Source organism: Lissotriton helveticus, chromosome 3_1 (assembly GCF_964261635.1).
Source record: "Lissotriton helveticus chromosome 3_1, aLisHel1.1, whole genome shotgun sequence".
Lineage (NCBI taxonomy): Eukaryota > Metazoa > Chordata > Amphibia > Caudata > Salamandridae > Lissotriton > Lissotriton helveticus.
Genome location: NC_136061.1, coordinates 1,231,803,826 through 1,231,824,907, shown reverse-complemented (window position 1 = coordinate 1,231,824,907; position 21,082 = coordinate 1,231,803,826).

Genomic DNA, 21,082 nt, shown 5'->3' with positions numbered 1-21,082 from the left:
CGCCCCTTTCTTTAGTAGAGCTCTCATAGGCGTGATAATATCTGAACAATTAGAAATAAAATGCCTGTAGAAATTGGCAAAACCTAAGAGGATCTGAATATCCTTCACACAAGTAGGGGAAGGCCAATTAGCGATATCCTCGATCTTACGAGGGTGCATCTTAATGCCGTCACTGGAAATAAGAAAACACAAAAACTCTACACACGATGCACTGAATTTACATTTCTCCAATTTAATGAACAAATGATGTTCCCGTAATTTATGCAACACCTGAGACAAATGGTGTTCATGTTCGCTGGTCGCCTTAGAAAAAATCAAAATATCATCAATATAGACGATCACACTCACATCCAGGTACTCTCGCAACACTTCATTGATAAAAAACTGAAAAGCGGCCGGGCGTTACATAAACCAAAATTGATCGTCACCTTATTAGGCGCTCTGTAATCCACACATGGACGAAGATCCCCCTCCTTTTTAGGGATGAAAAAATAGGCGAGGACACAGGTGAAGAAGAAGGTTGTATGAAACCTGAGGCCAGCACCTCATCCAGATACTTCCGTAACAGCCTCTCCTCAGGCTTAGACAATGAATAAACACGGCTGCATGGCAACGTAGCACCAGGCAATAAATCAATGCGACAATCAAAAGACCTGTGTGGAGGCAAAACACTGGCTCGTACTTTTTTGAAAACATCATTGAATGCAAAGAAGGGAGGAGAGATATCGCTAAGGTTTCCACAGCTACCCACTGCACAAGTTAAGGGCACCACCCGATCTGTTGCCACCTGATAACAATACTGAAGACAATGTTCATAGTCCAATGTTGTGGTCTGTCTCACCCAATCTATCCTAGGGTTGTGCACCTGTAACCATGGCACACCGAGTATGACCCTGAAAGAAGGGGCATCTGTTAGGTCAAAACTGATATTTTCAGTATGACTATAATCGCAAGTTACCAATAACGGTTCTGTCTGCCGGACTATTGACCCAGACGAGAGTTCTGTCCCATCAATTGCTCTTACTGGTTCAGGCAGTTCCTTATACACACAGGGAATCATCACTCTCTCAGCTAAACATATGTCCATAAAATTCCCAGTGGCACCAGAATCCAATAACACAGACAGAGTAGCCCTGCTACTGTTAGAAAACACGAAACACTCTGAGATAGTAAAATGACGTGGGACCCTCTGTGCCGACCCTGGAATGACAAAGGGTAATAACTACCCACGTTTTTGGCAGACAACCCACCAAGATTCCGTCCTACAAAAGCTACTGCCTTATTAGTGGAAAAACTAGAAGGTTTCACAGGGCAGTCCTGTGCATAGTCCCCACCTTTCCCACAATACAAGCACACATTCTGGGGTTATCGCCTCTCCTTCTCCTCACTTGTTAAAGGACCCCTGACCCCACTATCTGCATAGGCTCAGGTGCTTGTTCAGATTCTGTATGGGAAAAAGAGAGAGGAACCCAAATATACCACAGGGGTAGGGTACCGAAAGACAATTGTCAAAAAAAGCTCCCCTAGGAAACCAATGTAACAACACAATCTTGCAGCCACACTAAGCGTGGCATCAAGATTGTGTTGTTACATTGGTTTCTCAGGGGAGCTTTTTTTGACGCTCGTTGAGATTCAAGATGGTCCCATGATTCCTCCATAACTACTACCATTCGAGATGCCTGAAACCGTTTCCTCTCATCCTTTCTTTCAGACAGCCTATGGTTCAATTTCACCACAAAATCAATTAAGTCGGTGCAGTCTTCTGGGGGTTAACCACCTGTAATACAACGTCCTTTAAGTCTTCACACAACCCCTGATAAAACAATGATGTTCTTTTTGTAAGGGGCCAGTGTGTTACTGATACCAGACGATTGAATGAAGAGACATATGTTAACAAATCCTGCTTCCCTTGTCTTAGCTTGAGCAGATCAGCGTCACTCGCTTGCATAAATGCATGCTTAGCGAATAAACAACGCATCTGTTCTTTGAATGCTGAAAAATTATATAAAGCAGGATCATCACTCTCCACCAAAGGGATGGCCCAAACAGCTGAGGTACCAGCTAAATATGATATAATAAACGCCACCTTTGCAGATTTGCCTGGAAAGGCAGAGGGACAGCACATAAAGTGCAAGTGGCACTGATTCATGAATACCCCATATCTATTACAATCCCCAGAAAAACTTTCTGGAGCAGCTAAGGGAATGGGAACTGGGGTAGTTACTGTGACCGCTATAGGTGTTCCTCCCTGACTAGTAATATGGTAATATTGAAAAGTAGCGGGTTGTACAAGAGATCCCTTTTCTGTAAAGGACGGGCCCAACTCCTTACCCCAAGGATTTTAGCGGGATCGAAACACATTAAGTTCCGTTTGTAACCCGTGATTTTCTTGTTTGAGACTTTGGACCTCAGTCTGCAGGGCAGTGATGGCGGCCATTAAATCCTGCATCGAGGCTGCCTCAACCCTATCCCCTTCCGCATCCATCTTCGCTCAGACAGTGCACAATTTGTGGGCTTGGTTTCTGTTCCGTTACCACGCTACCAATACGCCCAGGACTGCAGGAGCAAAGAATATCCCAATCTTCTACCCTCTCCGCAGTCACCCTACAACCAACATATAAACCAGGGTGATGGATAAACCCGGCGCCGGGTGAAGGTGGGGAGATACACAGGGAAACAACAAAAACACTGTAGCCAAACAGGTTCTCCTTCTTGTCTTCTTATCCATGACCCACACTGCATCAGGAAAGCACAGCTGGCCCTTAAAAGTGTGAAAGAAAAAGGAGAATTACTCAGGATAAATGAAACAAGGAATCTCAGTTAACCAAATACATATTCAGGTACACATAGGAACACATTGCTGGATCTTACCCCCTCTTGTTAGGTGGAGTCATCAAGGAGAAGGAGAACACATTGTTGCCTGACTCCGAGGAAGGGAAGAAAAAAAGGGGGGGTCGAGATTCTTCTCCAGACGTGGAAAGCGTTAAGTTCAATTGTGCTGAACCCCAAAAGGAACACCTTCTTTTTGTTTAACAAAAAAGGGGGGAAAAGAAACACACTGTGAATCAAAAAACCTCCAATATTGCAAACGAGGAAGTGAAGAGCCCAAAAAACGTCCGTCCTTCAGCTACTCCGTGATTCCGGCCAAATAACACATAACTAGGAGGATGGGATGGAAAAATACAGAAGTCCAGAAAGGTAAGAAGGGAATGCACCCTTAAAATAACTTTTTAGGAGATGCCCCCAATGGCAGCGCATCTCTCCCTAACTCTTTAGATACCTGTAGGAACATACTCTAGGGGCAGCCCTCTTTTGTGAATTCATAGTAGAGTGGAGGATGGCTTGCCCCTAAGCCCCGTGCCTCTGGTTCCCACCCTTGGCGAACGCTAAGGTTAGTGTGTGTGGAACATTTCCAAATTTACCATTAATACATCAAAGTGATATTCAGCCCCAGAGGAGGGGTAATGAGGAGAAATATCTTTATTTCTCCTCATTTTCCCTCATTCTATGTGTGCTGTATTCTGTAGCACACGTAGAAAGAGGAAAATGCCTCAAGGCATTGTTTTTGTTCAGGAAGGTGTCCAATGGTACAAGAGTGCCTGCATTGGCACTAGGCAGCACATTGTGCGCCAGCACTGAGAAAAGACAGGAATGTGCTGTATCATGGTAAATAGGTCACATTCCTGCCCTTTCCCTGACTTGTAGCACAGCAAAATGGCTTGCTGCGCTGCATGGCCTTTTAATAAATATGTCCCAAAGTCTATTTAGAGAGAAGTAGCCCGTAATGCCGGGTCCAATTTCCCTACTTTTTGTCTTCACTCCTTTACTTTGCTGAACTTGTTTCTGTTGACATTTGGACTGTGCACTTTACCCTTGCTAATCAGTGCTAAAGTGCTGGTGCTGTCTCCTTTAAACATGGAAATATTGAACTGCGCCTGCTTGACACATTTAATTTATTTGCAAGTCCCTAGTAGATGGTAGTACACGTACCCAGGACCTGGCATTGAAATGCCACTAGTAGGCTGCAGCACTCATTGTGCCACCCACCAAAATAGCCTTTTAAAACATGCCTGGCATTGCATCCTGTAGTGCAGTTATAAATTGCCATGTAAATACCTTGAACTTTATAGGGTTGTATTGATAATGTGACACTTAACTTGCGGGCTTCTTGCTGGACTCATAATTCTGATTAAAATAAAAAAGTAGATCATAATTCTGGACTGAACATCATATAGCAAGGTCTCCATCATTAGGTAATGAGGAACAAAAATGTATCAAATTCTATTGAAACGAAGTAGGAAAGAAACCTCCTTGAGCATGGCCCTAAAGGAATACCCAGGGGCAGTGCTTAGTTTGTAAAATACCAAGTGCCAGCGCCCTGACCAGGAGGCAACTGCAGATTTCACTAGCCATTGCCCCATCATCGCTGCCAATGACAGTAACAAAACAACTACTAACCATCTAACTCGCCTGCAAGTGCAATAGTTCAGATTATGTCAGGTCCCTACGCTAAAGGAATGGCTGGGGAGTCAGGGATTAGTATTTTTTTTTTAATTATATTATATTCATAAACAATGCTGTTCTGCTTCTCTCTAAATTAGATGAGCCGCACCACCATGTGGCTGAGAATCATAAGTGTGGTGATGACAATTAAGTGCCGGTACCGAGCACCAGAAACTATTTAAGTGCTGGTGCCGCGCACCGGAAACCACTGGCTCAAATTAAGCACTGCCCATGGGACATGTCAGTTTAGGAGTTTTCATTCCAAGTTGAGATTGTTGGAGAGTTAGGGCAGAGCTAAGAAAGATGAAAAGGATAGGGTTTAGAGATTGGTCAGCCTTGGTGAGGTTTTATGCACCTCCAAGAACATTTTTTGAAGGGGTTTTGCTCACAGGCTCATCGTGTCCAGGCTGATTTTTCACTGAGGGGGTAGCCCTGGGTCTTTCATGGGCAAGTGGATAGTGCCAGTGGTAGGAAAAACCTGGGTTACTCAGCAATATTGGGCAGCTTTGGGAATTTGATAGATGGTTGGTAGGTTTTGATAGAACAGGTTCTGGTGTTTTGAAGGCACATTCTTGCTGCTGGTAGGACAGGTTTGCTAGGAGGCAGGATCTGAAACAGATTCGTAAACATAGTAAGGAGTGTAAGTGTTGCGGATCTAATAATTCCAGCAAAGTGAGGGAAGTTTGGGAGGTAGGTGATGGATGGAGTATGGTGGTTTGTGAGGAAGGTACAGTCAAGGGCAGGAGTTTAAAAGTGGGGAATTAAGAGGGTACTGTGACATGAACCTGGGAAGGTTTATATGACTTTAAGAAGATGAACTGATTGTGCAGTGTGGGGAATGTTTTCAGGGTTACAAGGAGCTTTCAGGTTTAGGGCATCAGACATTTTTTAAAGTATTAGTGAGGCAGGGAAATTAGTTGGAATGGCTTCTGTGAAGAGTTGTGCATATGCACAAACATGTTCTTTGTAAGCAGCCTTTTTCACATAAGAAGCATGTTTGTAGTTTTTAGCACCATCCCTCCCGATTTACTATGAAAATTCAGACCAGTGGTGGAAGAGCTAGCCAGAGCAGTAAGTGCCCATCACCGCCTTGGCCAAAAAGGTACAAGAAGGCATTGTCTGGGAGTGCAGGCTTAGCACTGGGTAATAACATAGCAGGTAGCAGATTCCAAGAGTCTTCAGTCCATTAACAAGGACGAGTGCACTTCATGCTGAGCCCTATGGATGCACACACTCATCATTCATCATAGGACCACTTCTTTTCCTATTAAGTTGCACAAGGTATCATTTATGTCCTGTTATCAATAGACACACACACAGGACCTACCAACATCTTTGAAGGGGATCTAGACTTTTGTCGGGGCTGTAATGGACTAAGCATTCCACGGGCAGGCAAACAATATGATGACATAGACTTATGATGGGTAAACCTTCACAGCATTACTACATGGCTTCCATTCACTCACTAGTGATTTGAAATAAGAATAGAGGGGAAAATAATAAAGAAGATGGGAAATAGATAGAATGGAATGAAAGAGATGGATGACATACGAAAATATAAAACAATAGGAAAGAAATAATGTAAAGAAAGACATACAAAGGGAAGAAAGGGAAGGTAATGGGAGGGGAGTACGATGAAAGAGGATAAATGAACAGGTGAGAAAAAGAGGACATGAGCTAGAGAGACGCTAGAGAAGGGAAATTGAAATATAGGAGAACACAAAACTGGAGACCAGTAGTAAGGGTGATCATAAAACGGACAAAGAGATGTAAAGGAGTGCATAAACGATAAAAGCTGAGAAATAGAGAAAAGCTGAATAAAAAAAGATAGGAAGGACAGACAGGGTAGAGGAAACTAGACATGAAGAGAAAATGAGAAACATATAAGAAGGATAATGATTTGAAATAAGGATAGAGGGAAAATAATAAAGAAGATAGGAAATAGATAGAATGGAATGAAAGAGAAGGGATGACAGACGAAAATATAAAACAATAGGAAAGCAATAATGTAAAGAAAGAGATACAAAGGGAGAAAAAGTGAAGTGGGCATGAAAAACAAATATTGGGACATGGATGACTGAGTTTGGAGAAAGAAAAGGAGATCAGAAATGTAGGGCATGAGAGAAAAGAAGATATGCTGATGAATTAAAAAACGGATAAAGACTGATTGCAACATGTTATGATTGTGCTGATTTTTAAAAGTTTATTGCCACTTACCGCTTGTACAAGCTGTAACCTACATGTGAGATCTGTAACTCTGGGCTGCTTCTTCCTTGACTAATGTTGCATATGTCATGCTTTCTGTTTCAATCTTAAATATAATTCTAATAAACAGAATTTGAAACAAAAAAAGGAAAAAAGAAGGAGAAAAAATTACAGCCATAATGTGAGCATAGAGAACGGGGAAGAAAGGGAAGAAAATAGAGAAGGGGATTAGTAGCACAAATAGGAAAAAGTGAGCTAAAGAGCGAAATTGAATCAGATAAGAAAGAGATTGAGAGAGTGAGAGGCAGAGATCTTATCTGTTGTCTGAGGACACCTCAGGATCTGTGAGGCCTACTCAAGGGATCTGTGACTGTTTTACAAAACAAAATAATTTTAAATTAAAAAATCTAAATGTATAAAGTATAAACAAATAAGGAAGTAAAACTGAACATTAAAACAAATCTATGTTTGTGAATTAAACAAAATACTTCAATATTTGCACATTTGTTGGGTGTATAGTGTGTTTTTTAGATTTTACTATATTTGTTTTGAGGTTCAAATCATAAAACATGCTTAGAACGGAGGTCCATTACATCCACCAAATGCTGCTAGCCACAACTTCCAATCCCATGTTCTGACAGAGCTGATTCCAAGGTAATGCCCAGCCTGTGAATCAACCAGGTTCATACATGTTGGTTTAAGAGCTCTCGAAAGTATTATCAGTAACACTCAGACAGGCACATGCATCAAAAGAAAAAACGGTCGCAAAGGCGCAGATTCTCAGAATCTGCCCCTTTGCGACCGGTATTTTTGCATTTGGGATGATGCATTACTTAAATTGCAATCGCAATTAAGGAATGTTTAGAAATCACTATTTTTTTAGCAATTTCTACATGCATAGGCTTTTGCGATTCCTTAATTGCGATTCCTTCATAATCGCAATTATAGAATCGCAAAAGTCTACCTTGATGCATGTACCCGAGAAACCCTTTTCTCTCGCAATGAGGTTTGTCCGTCCCAAAACAGACAAATACGAGTCTGGGCCAACTTTGTTGGTATTCCAAATAGGAGGTAGATTGGTTGTATTTCAAGCATCACACAGGGCATTTTACACTTGCTTCTAGACGCAGAGTAGAGTGAAATTCTATCATATCTTGAGGCACAGAAGTGCATTGAGAATTCACACATATTGCTATAGACATCCATGCTCGGGCCAGGAAGATAACGCCAATGTATGCACAGTAAAGCATTCTGAAATCTGAATTCCTAACCATTATACAGATGAATTCCATATTTACAAAACCATCAACCAGGGAACTGCTTATTGCAACGTCCCTGCCCGTGGCACCGGTGCCCCATGAAAGCATAAAACATTGAGCAATCCAAAGGTAGGGTGAGAAGACCTGGACCAGTCCTTCCTCTAACCAGACCTTTTCCCACTTTGAAACTATGTAGAACTGCTGGGCAATCACGAGGTAAGGCTAGAAGGCATGGATCACCAGCAGGCCAGGCCTCTCGCTAACAAGCATACTTAACCTTAAACTGTCATGAAAGGAGTTAACACACTTGGCTCTCTCATTCGAGAGTTACATTTTTTGGCATTCTTTCCACTTATCATCCCCGATGGGTCGGTTTTTCAGGGAATATGCAATGGTCATATATTTTATTTAGTTTTAGCAAGAAAAATGACACATGACAAAAAAAAACAGAAAATGTTCACACTCATCATCTATGCTTCAACTAATGGGGCAACATTTTATGAGTTGGTGGAGAGTAAGATGAGAAGAGTTACGAGTTACATATTATTCACAAAGTCTAAAGTTTGCACAGAATATGGGTTTAAGAGCAGGGGCGGGTGCTCTGCTAAGGCAGAAGAGCGTCGCTCTACTAGTTTAAATGCCCCCAGTGAAAAATTAAATGGTAATAAACAATATTGCCATTTTATTTTTCTTTGTCTCTGAAAACACCCATCCCGAGCGGAGTCTCGAGACTGGCACGAGGCCACTGCTGACTGGAAGCAGCAGAGAGGAGTAAAGGGCTGGACACTTTAATGTGCGCATGTCACTGTGGCCTGCTGTCTTGCGATGGCCAGCCAGACATGTGCACTTTAAACCTCTCAACCTAGCTGTCTTGGACAGCTAGGTTAAGAGCGAGCAACGGCCTCCAGTGCTCTTTGGAGCACTGAGAGATCCTGCTCCATCCAATCCTGGCACTGCTCTCAGCATGAGAGCAGCGCCAGAATTGGCTAAGGGACTTGGCTGGGGCTTGCTGGAGGAAAGAAGAACACAGGGACTGGAAAGAGGACGAAGGTAATTGACTTTTATTTCCTTTTTAAGATTAGTTTTATTTTATGTATGTTTGTATCCCTAAATCACCAACATGCATTACATTACCATTTTAAAGTTAAACATTTTAACTTCCAAACGATAATGTAATGCTTGTCAGCATGAAATTGATCTAGTTTACTGTTCTGCCCACCCACCACTCTCCCTCACAGGCAGCTGCTACTGTTTAAGAGCAGCCTTCTGCATTATTCATATAAGTGTACTTCATGGAACACTCTGTGTAGCTGTCGGCGGTATTTTTACCATCATAATTGGAAAACCTCCTTTTGGGTCAGCTCTTCAAAAAATGCTGCAACTGTGTTTATGATTAGGACTTGCTACTCTTAGTCCCTGTGGTGCAGCAGAGGTGTGGCCATAGCACAGGAACCAGGTTGTCGATTGTTTACTAAACTTGTGTACTGAGGGAGATTGATCTATCCCGGGGTACCACATCACCAGCAGTCCCACGCCCTAGCATCCTCCAAACCAGCGGATTCGCATCATCAGTTGACTCCATGAGAGATCTGTTTGTCAGACTCAAAGCACAGAGCGACTCTCTCTTGGTGTTAGTGGGGCTCGTTCAAAGTGCATGAACCAAGTGACAATAGAGGCAGCAAAAATTGAAGTGAAGGCCATTGTTGCTTTAACTCTGCTAGGCAGTAAAATGCTCAATGTACCACAAGAATCTCCCTCCCAGCTACCAACTCACTAGAAACGAAGACCAAGTCAATTCACCCTGATCCTAAAGCCATGAAACAGAGGCAGAGGCAACACAGAATTAGTCCCTTGAACACCCAACATGCACAATATTATTATTATTATTATTATTATTATGCGTTCTTATATAGCGCTCGATTACCCGTAGGCATCTCGGCGCTTGCCTTGGGAACCCGTCCTGGCTTTTCCCTGTGAGATACCCAAACTGGGCATCCCCAAGGTGAAAGCCAGGCATCCCGCCACAGGGGGGCCGTAGTGGAGATTAAGCAGGCTGATGCCCAGAGCTGCAGAGTGTGAACCCGTGATTCGAGTAGGCACCGAAACAAGAATTATCGAGTCCGTGGATATTTTGGGCTCAAGACCCTGCCGCGTCGGGAATTGAACCTTGGTCCCGGGTCTGACCTCTGCTTCAGGGTCTACCTCCTCTAACCAGTGAGCCACACTTCTCCACAATAGTGCATACTACCCGCCCCTTTGCTCTAAGGCATGTCCATCATTAACAAACAGGTTGAAAACATCACTTTTCAAACTAGACTTCGATCTGTCCAACAACAGAGAGCTCTGGCCTCCTGCAGGAAGCGAGTTGGCTTTATCACCACCAATGCTGACATCAACAAAGATTCCTCCCTCATTGGAAGCCCATCTGGAAAAAGTGCTGGTCATATAATAGGAGCCACCACTTTAAACCTAGCTAAAGGTAAGCTTGTCCTCCAAATACTAGTTCCTCGATGACAGGCATCTAGTATGACCACCTCGACTTCACCAGGCCTGTACCTGAAGAACTCCACATTTCGCTCACAAGGCCAAATATGCTTATTAGTGACACGAATGTGACAATTATGCATAAATCTTAAGGGCCAGATTTATTTAGGTCTTTTGTTGCCTTTGTGTCACACAAGGGGGCACAAGGTCGACACAAAACCTAAGTGTGATTTAGCAAGCCACACAAGGCCACCTTGCATGACTGCATGGCTTGATAAATCTGGAGAAACACAAGGCAGCACAAATCACTGCCTTGCGTCACTCTGCCCCAGCGAGGCATTCCATTAGTCGTAGACCTTGGAATGCATCAAAATGCTACGCCTCCCCAAGTTAGATGTAACAAGGAAAAATGTCTTTATTTCTCCCCTTTTTTCCTCTTTTCTACGGGTGCCACATTCTGCAGCACACGTGAAAAGAGGAAAATGCCTCTGAGAATTGTTTTTGTGCCGAAAGTGTCCCTTCCTGCACAAAAACATTCCTGTCTGTCAATCCAGTCACCCTTGCACCATGACGCAAGGGTGTCTGCTTTGGATCTAGGCAGTCAAAAGTGCACCAGCACTAGGAAAGGACAGGAATGCGGCTTATAATGTTAATTAAGGTGACTAACAGCCCTTTCCCTATTACAGCACAGTGAGGTGGCTTGCTGCATTGTGCTGCGTGAAGAAATTATAAATATGGGCCTCAGTGTTTTGCCTTCTAATGATGGGGTGTAAGATAGCGCTTACTTACACTGTAACCCCCATAACACCACTGTAGCTGAACCTGCAGATCTACCAGGTTGACCTTAAGGAATGAACATACTTATAAATAGCCATATAGAAACATCTACACACCGCTAAGGAACTTTGAGATCGCAAACAGTGTGATTAGCAAAAATCGTCCGTTTGCGATCGCAAAATGGCCTTTTGCAATGCATGATAGTTTTTGAGGTTCGCAATTTAGGTAATCTCAATTTATTGCGATTATCTAAATTGAGAATGCAAATAGGGAATCGCATTTTGTGATTCCATAATGCATATGCAAGAAGCCTTTCCTAAATGCGAACTGTACATTCAGGAACCGCTAATTAGCAACAACTTCATATTGATGCTAAAATGTGCATCCTTTGTAAAATGCACAAAACTAACTGCCATGTGGGGTACTCATGCTAGGGGCATGTGTGTGCCTTACATGTGCACCTGTTTTTTGTTAGAGGCGCCTCAGGGGGGCCTTAGGCCCCGGGGCGCCTTGCCTTTGCATTACCTAAATTGCGATTATCAATTAGGTAATCACAATTTAAGCAATGCAAGACCATTCCCACCTATGGGCCTTAGGAAAGAATGGAGTTGCACTAGGTACTAGCGATTCCCTAATTGCGTTTGCGATTCTTAAGGAATCGCAATTAGAGAATCGCTATTTGCAGACCGGTTTGATGCATTGGATTTTGCGATTACCAAATAGCAACTTCTTAAAAACCACTATTTGGTCATTGCAAAATGTAAGTTTCATGCATGTGCCCCTTTGTTACATCTAAAGGCATGGCTCAAGAGGACACCCACCTAAAGGGAGCCATCACCTCTGCAACTGCTCTGATTCTGCAGAGTTTTTAATTTGACACTAAGATGGGCCACACTCACTAGCAAAGAGCCCCAATGATTCGTCTACGCAGGAATGTAGAACTTTAAATACATGAATACATTAAAATATTCTCCAACAATGCCATGCTCATGATTCAGCCCTGAATAAAAAAAAGAGAGTAAATAATGTGCCGCGTCGCGCGTCACCAACTGCTCGGCTGCCTCACAACGGAAGACATGTGCCTTGGGTTTTTCCCGTTTACACTAAATCACATAATTGCTTTTCTCTCTCTCGTTCTGCGAACGGTTTATTGTTCGTTTGATTTAGAGGAAGAAATGTGTATAATGCACATTAATTGCCACTAATGTTTTCTGCATGTTAATTTTAGTTACAAAACAGAACCTTGGAGGCAATCAAAATCAGAGGCGCGCAATAAAATCAGCTTATGATGGGATATGGATATAAGGTGGGGTGACTCAATGGTGGGTGGGGGGGGGGCTATCGCTCAAGAGCGTACACCCAAGTTTTGCTTTGGGAGTATGAAGCTGTTGAGCAGGATGAGAGGGCAACTGGTTACTTCAAGGCCTCATAGTACCAAATGATGTAACTAAATTGTCATGAGTCTTTATGCAAGTAAAATGGCTCCCCCAACCAGGTTGGCACCCTCAATGCATCAGATGGCTCAGCACTAGTTGTGACACTTCGTCTGTAGGGTCAGTATTTCCACTGCACGAAGATCCTCACTGCACTGATTGCACAAGCAACAGCACGAACACCACATCCAAAACACCCATAGTGTCGGGCGTGGTATTAATCCCACAAAAGCACGGTGGCACAACAAATGTGTTCGACCGGGCCCTTTTTGGGGGTCACCCCTAAACCTTTTGCCTTTACCCCTCCTGTTTTGAAACAAGTCCTTTTTTTTTGCTTTAGGACTCTATGCACTTTACCGCTACAAACCGGTGCTAAAGTGTGTGTGCACTCTCCCTAAAACATGGTACAATTGGTTTGTTTACACCTGATTGGCACATTTAATTTGTTTGGTAAGTCCTAGTAAAGTTTTACTGCAATAAAGAGCCTGTAAGTTAAATGCTACTAGTGAGCCCACTGTACTCATTGTGCCACGCACTATTGATGCCTTTTTAAACACTTCTGAGATCTGCCACTGCAGCCTGTAATGCAGTTTTCAACTGCCATTTTGACCTATCAAAACAAACATTTTGCCATGCCCAAATATTCCTTTTTAATGCATATAAGGCACCCCTAAAGAAGGCCCTAAAGGCTTCTAGGTATGGGTGCACTGTATTTAAAAATTAGGACATGTGGGTTTCAGTGGCCGTTGGTGACCATCAACACTGGAGGTGGCGTTGGGGGACTTAGAAACAAACCCACTGGCGGGCAAAAAGATAATTATAAAAATGAAAACGTACTAACCTGTGTTTCACTCTTCTTTCTTCTGGCGTCAGCATTATGGCAGTCACCTCAAGGAGCCTAAGGCAACCCACTTCTGCAAACCCAGATACTGCTCTCATGCTGCAGATGAGCAGCATGAGAGTAGCGCCAGGATTGGCTGTAACGGGCTCCATCGATGCTCCAGCGCGCACAGTGCCAGCTCTCCACCCAGTTGTAGAGGTTTACACTGCACATGTCAGGCTGACCGTCACAAGACGGCCGGCCAAAGTGACTTGCGAATTGTAAACTAGTGGAGTGAGCACCCCTCCCCTGCTTCCAGTCAGCAGCAATGCACCACCCACAAACACTGTTCAGGTTGGGAGCAGTCACAAATTAAAAGGTCATTCATTTTATTACTGTTTTATTTTTCAATTTCGCTGCACTGGCACTAATGGGGGTGCCATCGCCGTTTAGGTTTTACATGTCCTGGTAGTGTAGAACTCCTAAAGTCATTTTTCAGTATTGTAAGGCCTATCTCTCCCACATGATAACACTGGGTTTCCTTCTTACACTTAATACGTGATAACTTAGGTTGAGATCAGATGAGAAAATGATGTTCACACTTAAACGAATCACAATTTAAAACCCTCCTTAATGGCATTGTCAGAATTTAAGTCACAGTTTTGAAAATGCAACTTTTAGGAAGTTGACTTTCTCTTGTCATAACCATTTGGAGCCTGCAGCCTGTGTTCTGTGCCACATTACTGGATGCAGTTGGCCTTTGTGTAATCCTCCCGGAAAATATCACAAACACGGACACGATGTTGGCAGGATGGGCCATCCTGATGGGATGAATGGGGCAAAGTCGTCAGCTACCACACTTGCTTTTCAGTAGGGGCTGCCTCCTTCACTCACAAAGGAATTCACACTAGCCTTTTGTCAACCAAGACATCTTGGAAACAGGGAGAGGAAGGAAGGAAATTCTAGAAACAGATGTGGGGGTAAAGTCAGTCGCGGTTGGTGGTCGGAGTAACTGCCGGGCGGGCGGTGACGTGGGGAGGGGGAGGGGCACGGAGGGTAGTCTATGGATTAAGGAGGATTAAAAAGAATTTTGTTGCGTGCACTGCATCGCATTTGGAGATGCAGTGTGCACAACAAAATTTGTTTTATTTCTTTATATGTTTACATGTAATCCTCCGTAATCCATAGATTACTACCCCCCACCCTGCTACTCCTCCTCCCCACATCACCGCCCGGCAACAACCCCCACCACCGACCGCTACTGGATGAAGTAGGTGTTTCATTCCCGCCATATCAAAAGCTGTAACCAGGTATACATAATGGACTTCTTGAACCACTCCTTAGATAACTTCTGGGCCTGTCGAAGACTTAGTAGGAGTGCTCTGCTGCTCTGCTACGAGAAGGACTGCCCTGCTGCCTGAGAAAGGAAGACTGGACCTGCTCCTTGAACCCAGAACCACTAGAGTGACTACAGGGGCTAGCTGCCTGGCCTGTTCTGAACTACAGGGACAGAACAAGCTCCGGAGACCTCTCTTGCATCTGCTCAGCTCTCCAGACTCAACTGGACCAGCCTGTTCTCTGCCGATTGCCTCTTTTGGAGTGAGCCCTGATCCTCCAAAGGTATAACCCAAGTCCCAGATTCTTGGCTAGTATCAGAATGTATTCCGCATGGCCCAACTATGGGTTTCCCCAGAACTGATGCAGCATAACACAATAGGGCATGGTGTGACATAGGACCTTGCATCTCGGCATCTCACAGCTCATGACTGGTGGTGTCATTAAAATGAACAAAGTATGACGCAACTCGGTGCATATTGCGCTGCTCATGATTGGCTGTACTTTTTGAACAGCTAAATTCGATGCAGCATGATGCAGGACCTTGCATCTCAGCTCAGGTACACTGTCTATTGGGTCAACCTCAGCCCTGAACCCAGCCTGTGCTCCATCCCACTCGGCTTGAACTTGAGACTTTGTCGCGGTTCAGTGCAAATAGTTATCCAGTTGGCACTTTTTAACTTTGTGCTACTCTCTTCTTTCGCTTTCAAATTGCATATCTCCAATTCTACTGCTTGTATTTTGTTGTTCTGTCAGGAGCCACAATCCCTGACAGGGTGAACCACAAAAGGCACTAAATTATGCTGTGCTTAGCCCTCTGGTAGCATGGCACAAAAGAAGCCAGGCTTAAGTTAGAGGCAATGTTTAAAGTATTAATACAACACTGAAGTAGTAATAAAGTGAAAACACAGCCCAAGAAAAATCCCACAACTAGGCGCCTATTAGGATGGCGGACAGACCTGCGTCCGTCCGCAGGGGCAGTGGCGGTCTCTCCGGTGGAATTAGGATGTGACCGCCACCCTGGCGGTCACATCCCGTATATTTAACATTGCGGCGGGTGCTGCTTTAAGCAGCACCCGCCGCAAAGTTAAATATGCATGCTGTGCATTTCCATGCACAAAGCGGCAGGCAACGCGCGGTGCCTGCCGCAATGTGCATGCAAATGCAGGGGGTACCATAGGTACCCCCCATGTGCACCCCCACCCCCCTTCACCCTGGGGCCCGGCAACGGGCCCCCGAAGAAAAGACTGTATGCCAATGCCGCCACGGAAAGGCATGTCCTGAAGCTCATCCTAATATGGCTGGCGGTGTCTGATAGACACCGCCACCATATTAGAGCTTTTCCGCCACAGTCGGAAGGCGACCGCGGCGGAAAAGCGGCGGACGGTCTTCCCGTCCGCCAATGACCCCCAGCCATCCTAATGTGGCGAGGGGTCTTTTCATTTATCGCAGCGGTGAATCCGCATCCTCCGGGCCGGCGGTGGCTTCCGCCGGCCCGGAGGATGCGGATTAACCGCAATCCTAATCGACCCTCAAGTAAGAAAACTAGAGTAAAATCTAATAAGTAAAATTACACCTAAATGAAAGAAATCCAATCATAACATAAGGAGATATGCAATTGTAAATATTTGGATAAAAGTAGTGCCTAAAGGCGCAAAGCACCAACTCAGGGTATCTGGTCGCGCTGGACTGAGACAAAGTCACAAGTTCAGGCCAACCGTGAAAGAGCATGGGTCAGCTACAGGGACCCAGTTAGGACCACTGAACAGGGTTTCTCAAATCCTGGTTTGCAGAGCATTGTGAGGATACCTGTCAAAATTATTTGACAACAAAAATGCAATTAGTAGAATCAGTCACGAATTGTAAACGTTTTTAGTATTAAAATAGCACCTAAAAGATCAGAAGTGCCAACAGCGGACATCTGAGAGTGCAAAACTGATTCAAAGTTGAAAAATATGTCCCACTGCAATGAAGCGCAGGTCATATATAAGAAGTGGATTTGACTCAGTCAGTGCTTACCTTCGGAAGTAGAAGAAATGTTGTGGAAAAATGTGTAAGACGGTAAAGATTAGTGGGGCAAGTCTGCAGGCAGCGTACAAGTAGGAGACATGGTCATTAGGGAGCAGCTGGGAAAAGCTGCAGTGAAGATATCTGTGTTTGGACTTAGGTGCACATGCATCAACATATGCAATTGCGATTCCTTATTTGCGATTATTAAGGAATCGTAATTAAGGAATCGCAATTGTCTATGCATGTAGGAATCGCAAAACATGTGGGATTCCTAGACATTCCTTAATTGCGACTCACAAATTGAGAGTTGCAACTAAGGAATGGCTTCCTATTCATTCCCATGGGCCTAAAGGCCCATAGGAATGAATGGGAATTGCAGGCACAATTTGCAAGTACCCAATACGTACTCGCAAATTGTGCATGCAATTTCAAGCGTGCAAGGGGGCCAAAAGGACACCCTCTTGAACCCTTGAAATTACAATTTATCCACTTATTGCGCACACACATGCCCCAAGGGCATGTGTGTGTGTAACATGGGACTTTGAAAAATGCACTTTAGTGCATTTTTCAAAGAAATCGTAAATTACCATCAACTTTAGATTGACAGTAATTTGCAATACATGTTTGCGAAATCGCCATTTATTTTTTGTTTAATGCATTGCATTTAAGGAATTGCAATTCGCGATATCTTAAATGCAATCGCAATTTAAGTAATCACAAATTTTGCAATTTCTTAAATTGTGATTTGTGCATTTGGGATGATGCATCCCAAATGCAAAAATACCGGTCGCAAAGGGGCAGATTCAGCAAATCTGCCTGTTTGCGACCATTTTTTAGGTTGATGCATGTGTACCAAAGTCTCTTTTTTGGATGTCAAAAATCTCTAGTGGGATGAAACTGCAAGGTGTAGCCAATTATGGCTCCACAAGGTGCAGCAGGCCCACTAGTGGCATTTAGCATACAGGCCCTGGGTATATGCAGGGCCTCTGGAAGTATGCGGCAGTGAAAGGCCAAGTTATGAGGCGGGGTTGAGTAAATTATGTGGCAAGAAAGGGCAAATTATGAGGTATTATGCGTCACAGTTTGTGATCATATTTCTTCATTATTTTGTCAATTTTAAACTTGTTAACACTGTCTGGTTATTAGTTGTGCCTCTTTAGTAACAGTTTAACACCCAAATATAGCAATAAGCAACAGAAAGGTGACCAGTGCCACTTTGCAAAGGGCCTGCAACTAAATTGCAACATGTGTTGCTGAGTTTTTAGTAACTTTTGTACTGTTTGAGTTAGAAACAAAAACCTTTATTGTAAATGTAAATGTACAGGAATTTATATAGCGCAAATCACCAAGCGGTTTCTAAGCGCTTGCTTAGGGAACCCGTCCTGGTATTCCCCTGTGAGATAACCCCGGCAGGGTATCCGCAAGGTGAAAGCCAGGCATCCCGCCGCGAGGGGCCGTTGTGGAGATTAAGCAAGCTATTGCCCAGAGTCGCAGAGTGTGAACCCGTGAATCGAGTAGGCACCGGAGCGAGAATTGTCGAGTCCATGGACATTTTAGGACTCAAGACCCCGCCGAGCCGGGAATTGAACCCTGGTCCCGGGCTGACCTCTGCTTCCAGGTCTGCCTCCTCTAACCCGTGAGCCACACTTCTCCACTATTGTTAAAATGTGCAGCCTGGGCAGCAGATGATTGATTATGTGGTAAATGCAGCAAATCTATAATTATGCAAAAATTGCTTCGACCGCACAATTGCATAGTTCCAGTGGCCCTGGCTATATGGTATGTCACTTTACTAGGGACTTGCAAGTAAAGTAAATGTGCTAATCAGATGTAAGCCAATTTTACCATGCTTTCGGGAAAGAGCGGAGCATTTTAGCTCGGGTTAGTGGTGGAAAAATGCTCAGAATCTTAAAGCCTGCAAAAACAAATTAAGAAAAACAGGAGGATGAAAATAAAAAGTTTGTGGGCAGACCACCCTAGGGCCCACAGGTCTAACAGTATGGCCCTCAAAAATCTCCCAAAATATTCAGTTACTACAAGAAAAATGTTTTGGGCTCTTAAAAAAAACATATATTACCATTATACTCCCTGGCATTGAAGGCTCCTACTTAGTGTATAAATGTGTTCCTGTGAACTGGTGGCATGCTGTATCTCTTAGTGAAGTCAGGCAATGGCTGAAGTGGGCTGATACATTACCACTTAATGCATGCTTGCGTGGGTGGAATAAAAATGTGAATGACCACCTATCACACACTAGTAAATGATGTCTGGCTGAACCCCCAAAAGTAACTATGTTGCAAATAACTTTAGTAAAATCAAAAGATCTTAGCTAACACAGACCTAAAAAGTCAATCAATCTGGCACTGGCTGCAAGCCTCTTGCCTTTAAGAAAAAAAGAAAGCAAGAAAGAGAAGGAAAGAAGGAAAGAAAGAAAGAAAGAAAGAAAGAAAGAAAGAAGGAAAGAAAGAAAGAAAGAAAGAAAGAAAGAAAGAAAGAAAGAAAGAAAGAAAGAAAGAAAGAAAGAAAGAAAGAAAGAAAGAAAGAAAGAAACCCCTTAAAGAGCTCTGGCTTACTCGCTTCCCTTGCTCACTATAATTCAGAGCAAGTATTATGCCCCAGAACTTTCAAAGTCAGCACCACAATATAGGGGTTATATTAAATAGACATTTGTCAGTGTTGTGTTGTTTTATTACTCATGCAGTTATTAGGGAACTTCGGACATGTCAGTTACTGTGATGACATCAAGGTTAAGGTCATGTGACATGATTTTCCTAACAAAGCAGGGTCAAGAACTATAGGATGTTACTTACTGTGATATTATGAAGTATGCAATGTCACTTCCCCTGGAATTTTGGTGAATCAATGCCGTGATGTGCAGGAGGAACAGCATGAAAGAAGAAGGCTTAATATAAAACTAGCAAATAAAGAAAGGAAAGACCCGCAAGGTCCGAAAATAGGAGAAGCAGGAGTGGGCGAATATTAGCGAATACGAAGAAATTGACTATGAAAGAAGGGACTGAAAGCATAATGGAAGTACAATAAGAAGAAGGAGAGGTTGAATGAAGGAAGAAAGTAATTGAGAGGAGAAAGAAATAAAGAAGGAGAGAAGGTAGGCAGAGAGGGTGAAAGGATGTGAGGGAAGAAAAGAAGGATGAAAGGAAATGAAAAGGAAGGAGGGAAGGATGGGAAGAAGGAAGGGAGTGAAGAAGGGAGGCAGGAAATGTACAGAGGAAGAGAAAAGTGAAGAGAGGCTGAGAGGAAAAGGTAAAAAGGCCAAGGCAAGGGATTAAGAAAGGAAGAGAAGGTGCACAAGAGAAAGGAAAGGTAGGGAAGCAATGGGAGAGTAGGGATATAACCAGGAAGTGAAGGAAGGGAAATGAGCCATTGTTAGTATGGAGGTAAGGGAAGGCAGGGACAGATCTGAAAGAAAAAGAAGAACTTGAGAAGTGAAGCAGAGAAACAGTGTAGGAGGAGTTCAGAGGGCGACAAGAAGAGCTGAACAGACATAAGCAGAGCTGGAGTGTCAGGTCAAACTTCCACAGGCAGAGGGAGTGACCAGGGTGAAGGGAAGGTACTACCCTCTCTATACATGGATGGCATGGCCAGCTTTCCATTATCTCTTTGCGGGACAGAGATAGCAGAAGTGACATTACATGCCCTTTGACCTTCAGAATATCACAGGAAGTGACATAATATGACCTTTGGCACTAAATCGTCCCAGAAAGGGAGGTTATATTATTTAATCCTAATGGCAATAAAATAACTGACATCACAGGTTTACCATAATAACTGCAAGATTAATATAACAATACAACACAGAAAAATTTCTATTTTAGATACTACAAATATTAAGGTACTTTAAAAGTGCTGGGGTGAAATGCTTGCTCTGACAGTAGTGAGTGAGCAAAGCAAGTGAGGCTGGCCTTCTTGGGGGCTTTAGTGGAAGTGTTTGCCCTTGAGAAACTTTTGAAAAGCACAATTTTTACCTAAATTTGCTTAAAAATAAATATTGACTCTGAAGAGACACTCTTTACATCCAATTCTTTTATGGTATTCAAAGCCAATGAAACATGATGCTACCCAATAGTTACCCCAGTTTTTTAAAAACTGTGCTGAGAATGCCCCCAATATCAAAAGTTATCTTCAGCATTCCAGGATCAGCAGTTTGTCACAACGGAAAAAATTACATAGAACATACCAGTACTAGATTGTTGCTATTAAGGCATCCATATATCATGGGCGATCTATTGATTAAA